The sequence below is a fragment of the Syngnathoides biaculeatus genome, chromosome 13, assembly GCF_019802595.1.
Source record: "Syngnathoides biaculeatus isolate LvHL_M chromosome 13, ASM1980259v1, whole genome shotgun sequence".
Lineage (NCBI taxonomy): Eukaryota > Metazoa > Chordata > Actinopteri > Syngnathiformes > Syngnathidae > Syngnathoides > Syngnathoides biaculeatus.
In genome coordinates this window covers 22,568,570-22,574,569 of record NC_084652.1, presented here as the reverse complement: position 1 = coordinate 22,574,569, position 6,000 = coordinate 22,568,570, and positions in this window count along the sequence as shown.

Genomic DNA, 6,000 nt, shown 5'->3' with positions numbered 1-6,000 from the left:
CGCTTTCAACGTAAAGGGTGGAGGGTCCTTTGGTAATTTTTCGATGTAATGTATCTATCTATTCATCCATCCATCCATTTTCTTAGCCGCTTATCCTCCTATCCTTATCCTATGCTGGAGCCTATCCCAGCTGTAAACGGGCAGGAGGCAGGGTACACCCTTAACAGGTTGCCAGCCAAATGGAGGGCAAATCGCGACAAACAACCGCACTCACAATGACACCTAGGGGAAATTTAGAGTGTTGCATGTTTTCAGGATTTGGGAGGAAACCGGAGTGCCCGGCGAACGCCCACGCAGGGAAGGGGAGAAGATGCAAACTCCACACAGGCAGGGCCGGGATTGAACTGGGACCTCAGAACTGTGAGGCCACCACTTTACAGCTGCCTCACCGTGCCGCCAGATATAATGTACTGTACTGTAATTAGAAGACTAGATTGTCTGGATAAGGGCTCACAAATAATACACATCGAACACATGAACAAGAATTCGCAATAAAATCATTCTGGAATCAATGTATCGCTAGCTCTTGCCCGAACGCCGATTATGTTGAACTAAATTTTGAGCATCTTCAAAACATTGCGGGTATAGACCGTTCATGTTTATTCCTTGACAGGCCAGTGCATTTAACTTTTCTTCAGATAGTTTGTCATTGTTTTATATATATATATATATATATATATATATATATATATATATATATATATATATATATATATATTAAAGGCAACTCATTATACCAGTAGTATTACTACATCTATCTATCTAGTGGTCGAGTGGGACGTAACAAGTATGAGACCTAAACATTAATAATAATTACTACAGATCAACTTCTTTAACATGTTTTGTTGTACGGTGTAGAAATTCTAGGATAAATTTTCATGTATATTCTATATCTATACTATAATATGTATTATGTGGGGAAAAGTACAATTTTAGATGTCTTTTTACTGAATAGTTCACTTAATTCATTTGCCTTGAGATAAGATGGCATATTTTAAGCATATTTTAATGACAAATGTTATTTTGTGCGATAGGGCGTTGGGGGGATAAAATAATCTGGTCTTTCCCCTTGGGGAACTTCTGCCTTTTTGGGGGGGGGGTCAGGACTTGGAAATTTTACTTTAAATTTTTGTCAGAATTTTTTTCACAGATATCACCAAAATGCACCACAGCCATCCATTTTTTTCAAAAAGACAGCCAACCCACTGCAGACTATCGCCCACTCCGCGCCGACAACCAAGCCACAGGGGCATCCTGCTACTGCTTTAGCGACAGCCAGGACGCAGCCGTCGTCCATCCACGTGCCGCCGGCAATCGACCCTCAGCAGACCTCCGCCAGCACTTCGCTGACAACCAAGCCACAGAAGCATCCCGCTTCCACTCCAGTGATGGCCGAGCCTCAGGCGACTTCCGCCGATGCTCCAAGTCGACAATCTTTGAAATTGCGGATCAAATGGACAGAATTCAACGTCAGATGGACATTATCGTCCTGGGATGGCTACATCTGTTTCAAGCGCATGCAGCGGTGACGAGCGACCCGCTGTCGAGCCACACCCACGTCGTGGTAGCAACCGACCCACTACCAAGCCAAGCCCAGGTCGAGTTGGCGACAGACGTCCTGCTGAACCACGCGTGTGTCGTGGTGGCGACTGAACCGCTGCCGAGCCAAGTCGACATTGCAGTAACGACTGATCCCCTACAGAGCCATGCCCACGTCACGGTAGCCACAGACTGCTGATCCAAGCTCATGTCGCAGTGACTACAGATTTCTTGGTGGACCACGCTCACGCCACAACAGCAACTGACCTGCTACCAAGCCACGCCCACGTCACGTTAGCCACACACTTGCTGCTGACGCAAGCTCATGTCGCGGTGGCGACAGATTTCCCGGTGGACCACGGTCACGCCGCAGTAGCAACTGACCTGCTACCGTGCCACATCCACATCACCTTAGCAACTAAGCCGCGACCGAAACAAGTCCACATCACGATGGCAACTGCCCCGCTGCCACTCCACATCCACGTCACAGTGCCGACAGACTGCCCGGCAAACCACGCCAACGCCGCGGTAGCCACCAATCTGCAACAGAGCCACCCCCAGGTCCAGGTAAACCACACTCCTATCTAGGTGGCGATGAAGGCTCGTCGGCTGCCTCACGTTCCTGTGCAGGCGGAGGTGAAGGCTCGTCGGCCACCACACGATTCTGTGCCGGCGGCAACAGATATGCGACCGCTGCACGTCACTGTCTCGATGACGAACGGATCACAGCCGCCCCACGTTCCTGTCTTGACGGCGACCGGTCCACGGACGCTTCACGTTCCTGTTCCGGAGGCGACCACGATCCGTCCTCAGCCGCCTCCCTTTCCTGTTTCGGCGGAGATGACTCCTCGCCCGCCCCACGTTCCTCTCCTGATGGCGAACGGTCCACGGCCGCCCTACGTTTCTGTCTTGACGGTGACCGGTCCACGGACGGTTCACGTCCCTGTCCCGGAGGCAACGACGATCTGTCCTCAGCCGCCTCCGTTCGTGTCTCGGCGGTGACAGGTATACTACCGTCTCACATTCCTGTCTCAATGGCGGCAGGTATACAACCGCCTCCTGCTCCTGTCTCAATGGCGATGGGCCCGCGGCTGCCTCATGCTCCATAGTGGCCGATTGCCTCAGTTCTGAGGACCCGGGGTCGAATCAGGCCTTGCCTGGAAGGAGTTTACATGTTGTCTCTGTGCATGCATGGGTTTTAGGTTCTCTGGTTTGCTTCCACATGCCAAAAACATGGAGGTTAGGTTAACTGAACACTTTAAATTGCCCAAGTGTGAATGTACAGGTATGAGCGAATGGTTGTTTTATTTGTTTTGACCAGTTAAGGATACACCCTACCTCTCACCTTAAGATATGTAGCTGGGATAGGCTCCAATACACCGAATATAGGTGTGGGAGATTTAAAGTGGTGCTGTATCAGCTGGTAAAGCGTTGGCCTCACAGTTCTGAGGACTCGGGTTCGATCCCGGCCCTGCCAGCGTGGAGTTTGCATGTTCTCGTTGTGCTTGCGTGGGTTTTCTCCGAGCACTTCAGTTTCCTCCCACACCCCAAAAACATGCAACATTAATTGGACACTCTAAATTGCCCCTAGGTGTGGCTGCTTGTCTCAATGTGTCCTGCGATTGGCTGGCAACCAGTTCAGGGTGTACCCCACCTCCTGCCCGTTGACTGCTGAGATAGGCTCCAGCACTCCCCGCAACCCTCGTGAGGATAAGTGGCAATGAAAATGGATAGATGGATGGATTTAAAGTGCTGGCACATTTCATTTGCTCTTCTGATTGTTTGGATGATTGAGAGGAGTGTTAATTAGTGATGCTTCCCATAACCGTTGAATACCCGAATGTATTGTGCAACCATGGTTATATAAGTTGTTTTTCACTCTCCTGTTTTTCACTCGTTTTTCTGGTCAAGACGTCTTGACCGTTTCACTATCGTGTTCGCATGCATTTCGCATGTAAGTTGTTTTTCACTCCCTTGTTTCTCTGGTCAAGACGTCGTGACCGTTTCACTATCTTGTTCACATCCATACCAAAGACGAACATTGTTGTGGGATGTCTTGACAGTTATGGCTGCGTAAGATGTTTTTCAGAGCCTGAAGGACACACTTAGGTGTCAATAGTAAATCAGGAAACAAACATTGCGGCGCCAGGTGGGACGGGTAGGCCACCCGCCCGCAACTGAAAAGTATAATAGAGAGCTGCAGAGTACAAACAGGTAGAGTCTGCTGGGGGATTCGTACGGACGCCCAGCTGGTTGACAAGTGGAGCTCTACCTGGGTGAACGGCTCTCCACCTTCTCGGCATAGGTAAGGGGCTCATATGATTGATTTCACGCAATGTCAACTGTGTTTTGAGAACTTGCATTTGGTCGAAATAAATATGCCAGTTATTGATGCTAAATAGCATTTGGGAACGTTGGTCTTTTGTTGAGTGTCGTCTTTGTCTCCTGAGCGCCGACCAGCACCGATCCTTTCAATAAAACAATGATGCAAATTGTTTTGTGTGCACCTTGTCTCGCCTTATCTCTTGTTCCTCCGATTGTTTGGGAACCACTGGATCCTTTTGTCCTTGATTTCTGTAAACATTTTCTTTACAGGGCGGTGAATGACGCACAGTAGAAAATGTTGGCAGCCAATAACTTAACCCCTTGTCTATTTAGACAGAAACCGTCTGCTTTACAAAGATTTTTACGCTCCCCCCAAAAAAAGGCAGAAATTGTCAATGAAACTAGGGTAAATCGGTAAAAACCTCAGCATCTAAATTTTGCACTTTTGTTAGATCAATCAAATCACACTTCAGTACCTCTGATTGCTGCTTGAGAACATCCAGGGACCCTGTGTGTACAATGACAGATTTCACAGTTGGGTGCTGATCAGTGATCTCCAGAAATTTTTGAAGATATCAGACAGTGATGACCAAAGGTGGCACTAAGGGCATGCAACGACACAGACACCTTTCTCTACCACGTCAACAACTTCGCCAAACATTTACATATGTCTGTCTCATCAAAAGTCAACGCTGATAACAGAGGTAATCCGACACACCCATCGGATGAGGTTTGGCCATTTCAAGTGGCATGATTACACAGAAAGTAATGCAGTTTGCGAGAACTACATAGCGTAGACACCAGATGTGAAAGATTGCTTCACCTTGTATCCTTTGCCTGAGTGACACTTTTGGAGATATTGAAAGTGTATGCCCTTCATTAACACAGTAAACGTGGCAAAAGGCTGGATTTTGACTACGTGAGGTGGCGACATTACCTCTCAACCAAGTTCAGGCAAAGGAGGCGAATTTGTGTGTTTGTGTCATCTGCACTGCTCTGCATGGAATTGTATCTGCAGCAACTGCATCGACTTCCTATGTAATCATACTCCTCGAAACTCCTAAAACGCATCCAGTGGTTTGTAGGATTACACATAATGCAATCCTCATTACCTTTTGGCAACAGAGAGGCAGACACGGAAGCTCTTTTCAAAGAAGAGAACATCTCACAATCGAATCAAGTGTCCGGGGGAATATTATCCTATCGTTTCGAGCCATATTTAGATTATATGCAGATCACTTCTACCAACGGACTCCCTGAAAGTATGTAGCATACTCAGCCATGAGCAATGAAAACACCATAAAGCGGCCCGGCATCGTGATAAGCCACCCCTGCCGAAGCCATGACCGGTGGACGCGGCGAAGGCTGCCATGTTGTGCCTTGTGGACAAGCACGGCTTTGGCCAGACTGGCTCATACGTACTGCCGCGGCGGCGGCAGACTCCCAGAGAGTATGTATGAGCCAGCCTGGCCGACGCCATGCTTGTCCGCGAGACAACGCGGCAGCCTTCGCAGGCAAGCCCGCCGCAGAAGCAGTCCGACACATTTAGCACCGTCATATGCATGCGTATCTTTTGTTACATTATGAGAGACGGATTACGTGGTCCGCCCAAAACTATTATTTTTTTTTTTTTTTTAGTAGTTGTATACACACCTGTCATTTGAAACCCACAAAGGTCTTGTCCTTTACACCCATCTAATCCATTTTTCACGACGAACCTGGTCTTTTGCAAACTTATGAAGTGTAAATCCAACCTCCTGAGTGTTCAAGCAATGTTCAGCAATGAAAAGAGCCGCCGTTTTAGCTAACACGAAGGAACAACTCAAACTAATAGAAAAACTATTCCACTTGAGAGCATTCCTGCCATGTTCGTCTCTTCCTGCTTCTTCTCGAAAACAAATCCCTCGAGAGGATTTTCAGGGCGGGACTTACAAAAAGCTGTATACATCAAAATCATGTTTTGTGGTGAAAAAAAACACATGGGTCCCTGTCAGCTGACTTTTTTTTTTCCATTCATAACACTAAAAAAAATCATGCATTTCATAACAGTGGCTCTTTAAGAAGCCAATTGGGTACACTTTGGTCAGGAGTTTAAATGGTAAACATAGGAAGAAATGCCCAGTGAGGCTATCAAGC